Source organism: Lemur catta, chromosome 5 (assembly GCF_020740605.2).
Source record: "Lemur catta isolate mLemCat1 chromosome 5, mLemCat1.pri, whole genome shotgun sequence".
Taxonomy (NCBI): Eukaryota; Metazoa; Chordata; class Mammalia; order Primates; family Lemuridae; genus Lemur; species Lemur catta.
Genome location: NC_059132.1, coordinates 44,109,241 through 44,122,096, shown reverse-complemented (window position 1 = coordinate 44,122,096; position 12,856 = coordinate 44,109,241). Strand labels below are relative to the sequence as shown.

The following is a 12,856-nucleotide window of genomic DNA, read 5'->3' as shown; positions in this document are numbered from 1 at the left end:
TCTGACCTGGAGAGTATGGGCAGGCCACAGGAGGCCTAGGACCCTGAAACTAGAGCCATCATTTTGTGGGTTTATTCACTTTTCCGAGGAGGGATTCCATAGCCTACATCAGACCTCCAGACGTTGATACTCTTAGATTCTACTGATGTCCAACCACGAGACGGGGCCATCAGTGGTACTCTAATAGGATGTCCCTCCACCCATCTGTCAATCTAGTCCCTGCCCCCACCTCCCACAAGCAAACATCCTGTCCACAAACGATCATGGCGCAGTCGCCGTGTGCTGTGTGCCCAGGACCTGCCCGGGACTCAGGCTGCCAGGAGGGGTGCAGCGCACAGGTGAGCAGCCAGGAGTCACTCAGGTGTTTAATGAAGTAGAGGTGGCTCCAGAGGACCACAGAACTGCGGAACCTTCTGGAGGTGTTGTCTCGCCAGTCAGGACCCCGCCAGAGGAAGAGAGGCCTGGAGTTGCTGGTGGCTGAGCAAAGGAGAGAGGAGAGCGCGGGCTGAGAGCCACGGGGCGGGGGAGACCTCCGCACTGGCATGACCTGGGCCGGGCCGCCCCAGGGGAAGGAAGCCTGGCGGTGAGTCGAGGCTGCAGGCCGGGAGGGCTGGCCGGCTGAGAAGCAGAGGACCGTGTCCAGTTTTAGACACACTGAGCTGCAGGCGATGGGAGGGTGTTAGAAGAATATTCAGAAAATGCCTGAGGGGAACTGGGCGCCCGGGGCTGAGGCTGGCGAGGCTGCGGGGCGGAGGCGGCAGACAGGAAGGGCCTGTTTTCTCGAGACGGCGAGGGCCACGTGAGGCCGGGCTGGCACAGCTCTGGCTTCTCTGGGCACTCTCTTTCATGGGCTTTTTGTGGGGGAAAAATGTCTGACTACAGCAACATTAATTAGTTTCTGATTCCAGATTTGAAAGAGTAGCTGAATGGTAAGCGGCGCCCTTTTCCTGGAGTAACTGGAGGGGAGGTCCAGGCACTGGGTGGGCAGCCAGGTGGGAGGGTCCCCGTGGCCTGTCTGAGACAGACTCGCGCACGCGGCCAGGCAAGCCGCAGCCCTGGCGGAGGGGGGAGCAGAGATGACGGAGAGGGGAGAGGCTCTGCGTCCCGCAGTAGCACGGGGACGGCCGCGGCCGCCGGCGCTTAACCACCGGCCCTGCAGGGAAACCGCCGCATAGGAACGGTGGTGGCCCGGCCGGAAGAACGTGGGCAGGGACCACCAGGAGCACCCCTGGGCCCTGCTGGGGGACATCCAGGGCCCCAAGACGGACACTGTTCAGTTCATCTATTTAAGCGGTATATGCACAGATGATTTCTGGTGCGGAACACACAGGCAATAATCCTTTGTTTAATTAATGTGAAACTACTGAAATATACTTGTACATTGGCTGAATTTTATTGTGTTTTGCATGTTTGTTTGTCAATTGAGAACCGTGCTATTTGGAAAGGTAGGCATCAGACTGGGGAGGGCCCGGTCGGAGAGCCGGCCCTGCTGCCTCGGTGGGAAGGTGCGGAGCCCTGGGCTGGCTGGACTCTGCTCACCCGCAGCAGAGGGACAGCAGCCCCCGTCCTGCAGGCTGCTGGGAGAACGAGCGACAACACGGGTGAAGTCCCGGCACACAGCAGGTGCTCAATAAGCACAGTAATAATACAAACAATTAGATTTGGCTTAATTGGCGTCTATCTGTCAGATACACACACACAAAGACAGACAAAATTTTATGTGTGCCCTTTCACCCCAGCTTATTGTGTGAGGCCTCAAGCTCCGGGGCCCAGGGCCCGCAGACGCCTGCACTCTCCACACCACAGCAGGGGTTCTTGCCAGCTTCTTACCTTCTGATGCTCTGATTCCTGGAGGTGGTGTCTTGTTATCAGGGTTCAGTGACCCTGCCCCGCGGGGGGTGGTGCAAATCTTTTAAAATCTCTATCAGCCATTTGTAATTCTTCTATGAATGGCCTGCTCATATCCTTTGTCTTCTACTTTTTTAATTGAGTTGTTTTTGTTTTCCGTAGTGACTTTTAGGAGCTCTTTTATGTTAAGGATTTTAACTTTTTGTTGTATTTTTTCAGTCTGTGGTTTTTCTACTGTGTTCTGGAATCTGGATATTTTGAGGATAACCAGTGTGCCCCATGCTGGCCAAAATTCCTGGAATGACAACCCTCAGGTGAGATTCCAGCAAAGGCTTGAGAACAGCACCATCTGTTTGGATGACTACATGGGCCATTTGAAAACCACCATTCTGTCTTTCCCCGCTGTTGATTTATCTTTCTCCTGCTTGTCCAACAAGCTACTCAGTGATGAGCTAAACCTGCAAATCGCAGTCTACTTTCAGCCATATTAGTTTTGGTTCTCTGTGTTACAGCATTCTTCAGTTTTGGTTCTTGCAGCTGTTTTCCTGTGGTGGGTGTAGCTGAAGATCATTTTCGTTGTTTCTGAACCTGAAAATTCAGAGACATTTAAAAAGCTTCCACAGGCATGTACTAGCTGTGGATGGGAGGACTTGCCCTAAAGCTGTCTCTCCCTTTTTCTTTCTAACAGGCTGTTAAAACAACCTTCAGCCTGGAAGATATAATAGCACCTCATTTACCTAGCATGTCAGTGCATTTTTTAATTAAGGGAAAAGTCCTGCCTTGAGAAATAATGTATTTTTTAAAATGTTAACTCCTTTGGGTGTTCTTTCTAAAGTGCTGTGAATACTTTTCTGTCTCTCAGATAGGTACTAAACACAGTTTAATCTTTTTTTTCCTAAGGCTTGAGATATTTTTCAGTGGGAACATTCATTTTAACCTGTCCCTGACCTAAGTGTGTTCACCTCCGGCCACCAGATTCTCTCTCCACCCTGCCACTGCCAGCGAGCACCGAGTGGCCTGGGTGCTTCTCCTTGTGGGAATAAGTTCCCTCTTTTTTCTCTTCTCATTCCTCTTCCTCATCAGCTTTCTCAGAGGGGTGCTGAGGCCCATGGTGGCTCGTGGCTGCTGCCTCATGGCCGGCTCTGTGACCCTGCGACCGCAGCCCCACAGCTTAGAAATCCTGGGAGCAGGTGAAGGGGATACTGTCCCTCCACCCTGGGGCTCTCTCAGTGGCTGCCTCTCTTTAGGACAGGACATCAATGTCCCTTCACGGTTTCATTTGCTCAGAAACCACGTCCCAGGCAGTAGGTGCAGGGGAGGTAGAGGGTCAGACCTTGTCCTCAGTGGTCCAGTCAAGGACAGACGCTGTAAATCAGCAAGAAAGCCCTTACTGCTATCCTAGCAGCAAGTCACTTCTCTTCCGGCCTTACTGACACAAGTGCCAGCCTTCCGTCCTTTCCCATACAGCATCCCCAGCCTGCTTCTCCCTTCCCTAGGCCCCCGCCATCGGCAGAGGAAACCAGGCAAAGGCCCTGGTTGTAAGGGAGACTCAACCTCCACCCAGTGGGCCTGGGTTCGGGACCAAGCGGCAGCTCAGGGAGCCTCGTCAGCTGTGGGCCTATTTTATCACCATTGCCATACGGCTTTCACGTGTCTAAAAGAACACAGTGGCTCTAGAACTGCGTCCTACTACATTTTGTGCAACTCATAAATAGTGCAGTTGTATTATGGCTTATAGGCTGATCTGAAAACATGACCATTATTTACACCATTAAATCTAAGAGAAAATCATTGAGTGTTCCAAACATCTATCTAGCACAATGTATTAGGAAATTGAGTAGTGTTTGAACTGTACTGTGCTGTAATAAAACAGCACTTTGGGGAGCCAGGAAGGTAGACTATTGGCTACTCAAATAGTAAATCATCTGCCTCTTGGGTTCTTATGCCGAATCTTTTAAAATAGTTTTTATGTAGTTCTTCACTTTCAGTTTCCTTTTCTCCCCTAAATTCAGTTTCTTTCCCCAGCAGAATACTTTCTGTTTTCATCCCGTTAGTAGTAAGTGTTGACTACTGGGCAGGACCCCGTGGCTTGTGAGAACTACGCGCAGTAGGACTGAGCAGAGCGCCAGCGAAGGGCGCTGGGGAGCGGCGCCCAGACCTGGTCACATCTAGTTTTCTGTTTAGAGCTCTTTTGTTGTTTACTCCTGAATTTGCAACTGAGTTTCAGATACTTGAACTTGCTGCCTAAATCCCCCCCCCCTCCCCGAATGTATTTCGCTGTAGGTGGTTCCAACTCTATTTTGTTAACAATTTCTGACACGTTTGTCAGAGTTCTTTGTGTAATACCATTACCTTTCACCGATGCGAACTCTCCCTTTTACAGAGACATGAACTTCAGGAGCTGGTGGGGGACCTGACCTCCCACCTGGAAGCAGAGGGCAACGCCCCTTCCCTCTTGGACTGGAGGGTGTGGGGCCCACCTCCCATCTGCGTGCCTTGCCTTCTTGCCTGCTCACAGTCCTTTCTCTCAGATCAAAGTGTAAATTGCCTTTGGGCAAGAACTCAGGGCACCTGCATATTCAGCCCTCAATCAACTTTTAGAGAGTTGAAAGAAAGCAAGTGTCTCTTCAGTGTTTGTTCCCGGTAATGTGAGCTCTTCCAACGGTGGAAATGTAGTCAGACTCCCAAGGGATATGCCAGGGTGGGAATGAGAGTCCTGAAAGGTTCCAACTTTTTAAATAAAAGGAGCTCCAAGAGGAGCCGTACTTCATGTTGCTATCCCTGTATAAGATGACCTAATGCTTACTTTCTTTGCCTTTGGCTGGGACTCCCTATGAACATTTCTCTGTATGAGAAAGGAAGCAAACCAGCACCCACAGAGGGGGAAATGCCCACAGGCTCTTCTGTGAGGGAGAAGGTTGCTCACGGCCCCTGGGGTAAGCAGATGCTGGCGGCCTCTTGGGTGGGCTAGAGTCACATCGCCTCAGGGCTGAAACGTGGTTGGCCCATGCCAGCCACTGGCCACACCTGTGTGAACCTGATGGACAAATGCAGATTGCTGGACCAGGCTGGAGCTCCTGCAGGGTTGTTCAGTATGTCGTTGTCATCGTTAATGAGCAACTTCAGGGGTCTTACAAGGAATGCAGAAAAGTCAGAGGAGAGTTCATTACCAGGTGCCCTCTCATGACAAAGAGCAAACATTGTCTAAACATAAGCCTGATGTTTGGGGTGTATGAGAACAAAACCTGGCTTCAATGCTTCCACAAAGCACCCCAACTGAACTACGAGACCAATGATAAGTCATACCATCTCATCTCTACCGACCAGTCCACTCACCCATCCATCCATCTACCCATCCACATATCTACCCTTCCATCTATCTATCCACCTGTCCATCTTATTCATCCATCCATCCATCCACCTATCCATCCTTTCATCCCTCTGCCTATCCCTCCATCCATTCTACCCATCCATCCATCTATCCATATATACATCTATTCATTCATTCATTGTCATTCAATACATCTTTTATTTCATAACCATCAGATGCTAGGCACTCTGCTCAATGCTTCGAATACAGAAGTAAACAAAACAGATGTGGCCCAGCTCCTGTTCTCATGGAGTGAGCCTCATATCCAGAGAGAGAAACTGAGACAGAGAATAGAATCTTCTCAGTAGAGCAAGTGATGCCTCAGGACACACAGAGGCGCAGAACTGGTCTGACTCAACCCCAGCAGCTCATGGTTTTGAGAAGCTAAATATATCTCAGTGTCTCCTGGTCTGGGGTCAAGCACTCCCTCCCCTACAGGCCTCTCCTCCAGAAGGAAGTCATATGACCATTTCCCATCATGAATTCACCAGGGTCAACCCACCTACACCCAGGCATAATTTTTTATGCGATAAAAGACCCAAAGGGTGGAATTCAAAATACTTTTGTCTATTACAATTTGTGTGGTTTGGGGTTTTCTTAAATAAGACAGTGACAGGCATAGACATAGACACTGCAGGGTGTTGTGGTTCTGGAAAACACGTGCAGTGGGACCAGAGGAAAAAAGTCAAATACTCTTGATGTCAGAAAGGTTCTGGCCCCCACGTTGCAGCAGGTGACTCATGAAGTGCAGCTCTCTTTTTCTGTTTTCTTTTCAGGATTCTGTGTGAGCTGTGTGACTTTCCAACACAGTTCTGAGGGTTGTCATCGCAGAAGGACCCATACTCTTCATTCCAGGGCCACCCCATGGGACCACCATGGGCCCCTAAGCTGGACCACCAAACATGCTTCTGAGTTCCCTCTCAAATAGCCCAGTTCTTTATGCATTTTCTGCCACACAGCTCTCGTCTGTATCAGAACCCAGGTCATGGCCTTGCAGAGTCAGCATGCAGCGAAGGGGCAGGAGGAACCTGAAAGACATGGAAAAATGTGAATTACATGATATTAAGTGTCAAAAAGCTGGTTACAAATGTGGTATGTACAGTCTGACACAATTTTATATGAATAGAATACTGCAAAGGCATATACCCAAATGCTAACCGTTGTGTTTTCTTCTAGAGTTTTATAAAAGTTTATGTTTTATCTTTAGGTCTCTGATCCATCCTGAGTCATCTTTGGTATCAGGTATGAAGTCCCACTTGAAGTTCACCTTTTCTCATATGGATATACAATTTCCCAGCACCATCTGTTGAAATGGCTCACCTTTCCCCATGGAGCTGTTTATGCACTGGTGTTAAATGTCAGTGGGCCATATTTGTGTGGGTCTATTTCTGGACTCTCTTTTCTAATCCACTGATCTGTTAGTCTATCTTTAGGAGAATACCACATGGTCTTAATTGCTGTAGTTTTGTAATAATTCTTGAAATCAGGTAGTGTGAGTCCTCCAACTTTATTCTTCTCATCTACTTATTTTAGTTTTGCTAAAATATTTCGGACATTAGATATTTACAGACATCGTGAGGTTTCTCTCCTTGTGTTTCATTATGCAATGACTTCACAATCATCCTCAACCACATCGACAGTAATTCCTTATCATCCTCTAATTCTTGGTCCCTCTTCGTATCTCTAGGAGCAAGTGTCTTGTCATTGTCCTTGCTCCTCTTTCCCATTAAGGTTCCTACCACCCTTATAGAAGGAAACAATACAGCAGAACAAAGTAACCGCTATTCCAGATGCCTCTTTCTGTTGCTTCTCATCATATGCTACCACATCCCAGAAAGCCTCAGCTAAGCATTTGTCCCAGTTATCACAGAAGGAAGATGCAGTTTCTGGTAATATATGAGTTTTAATTCCACCATAACAAAATAACTGGGCCATTGTGTATTTCCTGATATTTCATTCTTGCATGAGATTCAATACATTAGTATTTTAAAAATCAAATCTTGATATTTTTCCTCTGAATTGCTTTGTAATCTTGAGCACATTCTCTCAGCATCCAACTGACTGCTGTTATGAGAATTGTACTAATCCTTCCTCTGAATCCTGGCTTTCAGATAATAAGCTGCAAAAAGTACTCTAAAGATATCAAAGAAATGACAGATGCCCCTTAATGTGAGTGTGGCTTTAGAAGAAAAAAAAAGCAACACTACAATTAATCACAGAATCTATTTCCGGTGTCACAGTAAGTCACATAAGACAAACACATAGAACTAGTTCCCTAAAAATGTCAAGAAAACCCACATGCCCAGAATAAGAGAATGGTGAGAAGTGTGCTGAATCATGTCGTAGCTAAAAAAGACGGGAAACTTTTCTCAAGCTTGTTAATATGCTCAAGAGTCTAAAGTCAGATGAGAAAAGGAGACAAAGAGGGGCTAGAGGAGGAAACCCAGCAGGTGCACATTAAGGAAGTTGCCGTCTGAAACACGCACAGTGCTCCTCTGGGCACCGGGGATGTGGAAGACTGGTCACAGCGCCCGGGGGAAGCGCAGCGCTGTGCATGGGAGTCGCTCGTCAGTGGGAATGCCCCAAGGTGCCTCACTTCTTAAAACTCATGAGGCAGCAATTGCACCCCCAGAGCTATCTCGGACAATAATATGACTTAGGAATGATGCTCTTCAGTGATTATGATTTAACTACAATTAACAACTGGTGACATCTGTGGAGTATTCACTATGTCCCGGGCACCAGAACACAATACATGTGTTAATTCATTTAATCCCCCGATGAACAGCCCTAAGAAAGTGCATGCTACTATTATTCCCATTGTACAGATGAAGAAACCAAGGTCCAGAATTTTGCCAAGGTCGGTCACCCAGCTAGAGAGTGGCAGCACTGAGCTTCGGAGTTAAGCAGTCTGGCTCTAAAACCAGAGCACACAACCGTGACACAAGCTGCCACTGTCTGCCTGGTTTTCAGGCATCCTCCATCATAAAATGATCAGATTCTGTATGCCAGCACATGCACACACATGCACACACACGCACACCCGTGTGACGCAGCCCTTGGCTATACAGGCCACACTGATGTGCATTGGATCAGCCAGCATGGCCTCCCAGTGATTCTCTGGTTCCCTCCCATTCTGGGTGGCCACCACCATCCCACTCCCTGGGCACAGGTGGGTTCCTCCTGACTTGAGTCCTTGGGTCTACCTTTGCCCCCTCCTGGCAGGCTCACTCCCTTCTCTCTGTCTGGGTCCTGCCTCCCCCAGGCCCAGCTGCGGCCCCACAGTCACTGAGCTGCTTTCCTCCTGGCCCCATCCCGGCCCTCAAAGCATTCACTTCCTATCCCGGACACATGACATGATTTCCACTTCTGCATGACAAATCACTTCTTTCAAACAAGGGTCCAGCTCCCAAGTTAACATTTCGTTTTAAGAACATTTTTAGTGTTATATATAACACTAATACGGAACCCACATCAAAAGTGTTCACGGGACACACGATTATAAGTAAACCTCCCAGCCACTGCCATCAGGGAGGAAAGGTGTTGCAAGGGTCCTGCTGGGGGCTGGTGCAGCAAAGCCCAGGTGTGCCGGGCCTCAGGGGATGCAGTAGACTGAACACTGTGGGGTCTGGGGCTGGCTCCATGGGCTTGAGACCTGGCTGTCACACAAGACCCTGCACTTAGAAGGGCCCCATGCCTGGTTTAATACTCTGTTGTCACCATCTTGACATTCTTAATAATTTTTGAACCAGGGATCCCTCATTTTCATATTGCACTAAGCCCTGCAAATTATTTAGCTGGTCCTGGCTAGGCCTCCTTTGGGGCAGAAGTGACCTGTTTAGAAGCTGGTTCTCCTCCCTTGCTGGTCTTTAGGGTCCCATTCTGAGGGTGTGAATGTCCAGCCTTAGCCAACTCCATTTCTAACACAAACACTAGTCGCAGTGAGATACAGCCCTGGTTTTCCTCCTGCCTTCTGCCCAGGCCCAGCAGCAGCAGCCGGCTCCCAAGGGCTCCTGCCACCCTGGCAGATCCAGGCTTCCAGCAAGAACCGGGAGCGGCTGGAGCCTTTCTCACTTCCGAGGCCTTCAGATGTCTGCTCTCTTTGCATTTCTGTTACGCGGTAGCATCTGTCTCTGGCCTGCTGAGGCTGTAGTTGTTCAAGTAGACATGGTCACTGTCCGAGGGCTGCTTTGGATGGCACCTGGACAGGCAATGGCCTCTGACCTTGGGGTGGCTCTTTGGCCAGTGACCTTTCTTGTTGCTAACGGTAGTCAGGAAGCCCATGTGTTAGGAGTCTTTGAGCCATGTTTTCACAGTGCAGTGGATGCTGGGTAGGGTTAAATCCTTGCCCTTCGGGCAGGATGTGGAGATACACTGGGTCATTCCTTTGTCGGGGGCACAGGCACGTCACCATCCAGGGATCATGACCAAACGTACCCAGGTACCTCCGATGTCTGCACTGACGCTGCCCCTGGAGATCCAAGCCACTCTTCCTGTGTAGGTGGAGGCCAACAGCACACTTCTCTGAAAAGAACTTTGGGCCCCAGGACACGACCGTGTGTGTGAGATGGTGTCGGGGCCTCTGGGCCTCTCTTCATTCCCCGACGAGCTAGAGAACATGCCCGTGGCCATCTCAGCTCTCCAAGGAAGGGGAAAGCCAGGTGCAGCCACACAAATGAAGTTAGTAAAGGTCCTGGTGGGCTCAGAGTCCTGCCCTTGGCATCACCATGCACTCTGAAATCGTTAGATCAGTGCTCAGATTGCCAACTCTCTCAATGCACATGCATTACTCTCTGGTCCATCTGAGACACATGCTAGGTAGGGAGGAGGGCACAGCAAAGCACCAGGCACAGCTCCGTCGTTGGGTGGCTCCCAGCCTGCTTGGAGAGCCCTGCACACAGGAAAGAGCAAAAGCACCAAGAAAAGAGCTGTAAGGTATTGGCTGCAGCCCTAGTAAGATTCTAAGAAAGGACAGATAAGCATCAGGGAAATTATCACTGAAGAAGTGAGACTTAGGCTGGCCTGTAGCTGGGAAGCAGGTGCCAGGGGCTGTCATGTGGCCTCTGAGACTGGGCCAGCCTCCCCAGGGCACAACCACCTACCAGGGACATCGGGAGAGCTTCGGGATGAGGCAGGCAGAGGCTTCTGACTTGATTTTGGAAGTACTAGGGAGCCACTGACTGTCCCTGGAGCACTAGGGCAATGTAATGAAACTAGTACTTTACGGGTTCAGGCCTATAGCAGTTTGCAGAGGATTGGTTGCAGGAGGCAGGTTTGGGCAGAGGCCACCTGGAGGTGAAGGCACAGGCTGGGACGTGGACAAGGCGAGAGGCCAGGAGACCTGGCTGAGGGCTGGAATTCACGAGCACCAAGCAGGAAGACACCAGGCCAAGCCTCAGATTTCTCGCCTGGACGTTGTTATGGGTTGAATTGAGGTCCTCACTGCCACAGTTATATGTTGAAGTTCAAACCTCCAGTACTTCACAATGTGACTTTATTTAGAGACAGGGTCTTTACAGGGACGATCAAGTTAAAATGACGTCGTGAGGGTGGTGCCAGTGCAATATGACTGGTGTCCTTATAAAAAGGAGATATTTGGAGACGCAGGCGCACACATGGGGAGGATGAAGGCAGAGATCACGAGCACCAAATATGCCAGCAAACCACGAGAAGCCCTCAGGAAGAATCAGCACTGCCAGCAAATTGCTCTCAGACTTCTGGCTTCCAGAACCGTGCGAGAATAAAGTTTCTGCCAAAGCCTCCCAGCTTGTGGTTCTTTGTTCATAGCTCTGGAAAACTAATGCAGGTGCCTATTAAAAAAAATGGTGACTCCAGAGGGCTAAGGGACCCTGGAGAAGCCGGGCAGTTTGTACTGGTGGGGCCTGTGGGGGGGATGTTGGGGACTGGGGCGCACTGGGAATGTGAGGGGAGGTTCCGAAGCCTCAATTGAAGCCAAGTGGCCCCCTGGTGTGGAGCAGAGGATTGTCGGAAAGTCTTGGGAGAGACTCAAAATTGGGGCCAGCACAAAGGCGGGAGGAAACAATGTCACAAAGGTAGGACAGAGCAAAGGAACACAGTGACAGAAGCTAAAAGAAAAGAGGATTTCAGGAGGGAAGGTGTGGCCCTCACAGCAAAGGCCTAGAGATGGAGCAGAGAACTGGCAGCCCTGTCATCGGTGGGTTCCGTGGACCTTTCTCGGGAGCTCTGGCCTCGCTGAGAGGTTTGCCTTCCTCCTGCAAAGGACAGAGCGAGTCGCTTGATAGGAAAGGACTGGCCTTCAAGGAAAAAGGGCTTTTTCTGAAATTTTATGTGGAGACTGAGTTTAAACCTAGCTCCTGAGCTTAAGAGAACAAGATGTACTTTTCTGCTTTCTCTTTTTTACTCTTAGAAACTCCGTGACAACCAACCACACCTCACATTTGGTTCAGCATATCTATGGACCACGAAGGATTTTCTGTGACACATTCACACTCTTACTCACTCACAGAGTAGCAGTTCTGTCGTTCTGTTGGCCTGGGAACAAGCCCCACATGGCAGACTGGGGCAGTTCTGGCGGGGCTGTTTTCAATGTCAGTTTTTGCAAAGGGTCCTTCTATTTTGAACCTCCTTTCCCTGAACCGTACCAGGGGAGGAGAAAAAAAATAAAAAACACACAAAAAACCTGTGACCTGTGTTCTGAAGTATGAATTCAGAGGCAGCCCTCAAAGGCTGTGTTGTCCTTAAAAAAACCTTCAAAAACACGGTCACGCTAATGTGAGAGTCAGCATTCAAATGAGGAAGGGATCTCACCAGTGAGGGCCCTAATGTTCACCTTCATGGAAAGATTTGGAAGTGTTACCCACACTCAGGAACTAATAACAGACTTGGGGTTCATTTCTAAATCAAGGGATGTTAATAAATTGCTTGGAAAGAAAAAAAATTCTGATTTGTAGAATTATGGACAGTGCATATGTGGTGATTTGGGAGTTGGAAACAACAATGTTAAAACAAAATCGCTTTGTAGAGGAGGCCTCTGCCACAGACGCACACATGTGCACACACATGCTTGCACAGAGCTGCCACGAGGCCTGCCTGCCTCCTGCTGTCGTCTGGCTCCCTCTAGAGGACCCTTTGCCGCTTGGAACTGAGAGAGAAACTTCATGATCTCATTCTCTGACCTATCTTTGTGTCAACTCCCGCCTGGGGCTGTGGGGAAAAGGAGTCATCGAACCACCCGTGGGCTGAAGCGCACGTGACGCTCTCAGCTCAATGCCATCTCCTTTGTGAAGCCGGCCGGGATCTCCCCACGTGGTTTATCACTCACTCGTGTGTGTTGACGTATTATGGCATAACTTACATCCCTCATACACATCCATCTTCTTTTCTAGACCACTAACAACTTGAGTACATATTGTTTTCTTGTTCATTGTTGTCTTCTTAGCACCTAGCACACTGCCTGGCACATAGTAAGTGGTCAAAAAATAAATATTTGTTGACTTAATAAGTAAATGAAACCCTAGCGCATTTAGGCTCTTGTGTACCGTATACAAAGAAAGGATTGGCACTTCCAAGGTTAATATCCTATAGATCAGTGGGCTCATGTCTTATCTCTAAGGATGCTGATATTGGGGGCATAGTAGTCTTTCCTAACAAACACAT

General features: G+C 49.1%; 1 long non-coding RNA gene across 1 annotated transcript; it reads left to right on the top strand.

Annotated features, from left to right (window-relative positions):
* The first annotated feature begins 249 nt into the window (after positions 1-249).
* Positions 250-7,136, top strand: LOC123638913. The gene is made up of 5 exons (XR_006735510.1): positions 250-338; positions 435-583; positions 2,068-2,162; positions 6,426-6,460; positions 6,950-7,136. It is a non-coding gene; the product is annotated as an uncharacterized LOC123638913 (long non-coding RNA).
* Positions 7,137-12,856: the final 5,720 nt, after the last annotated feature.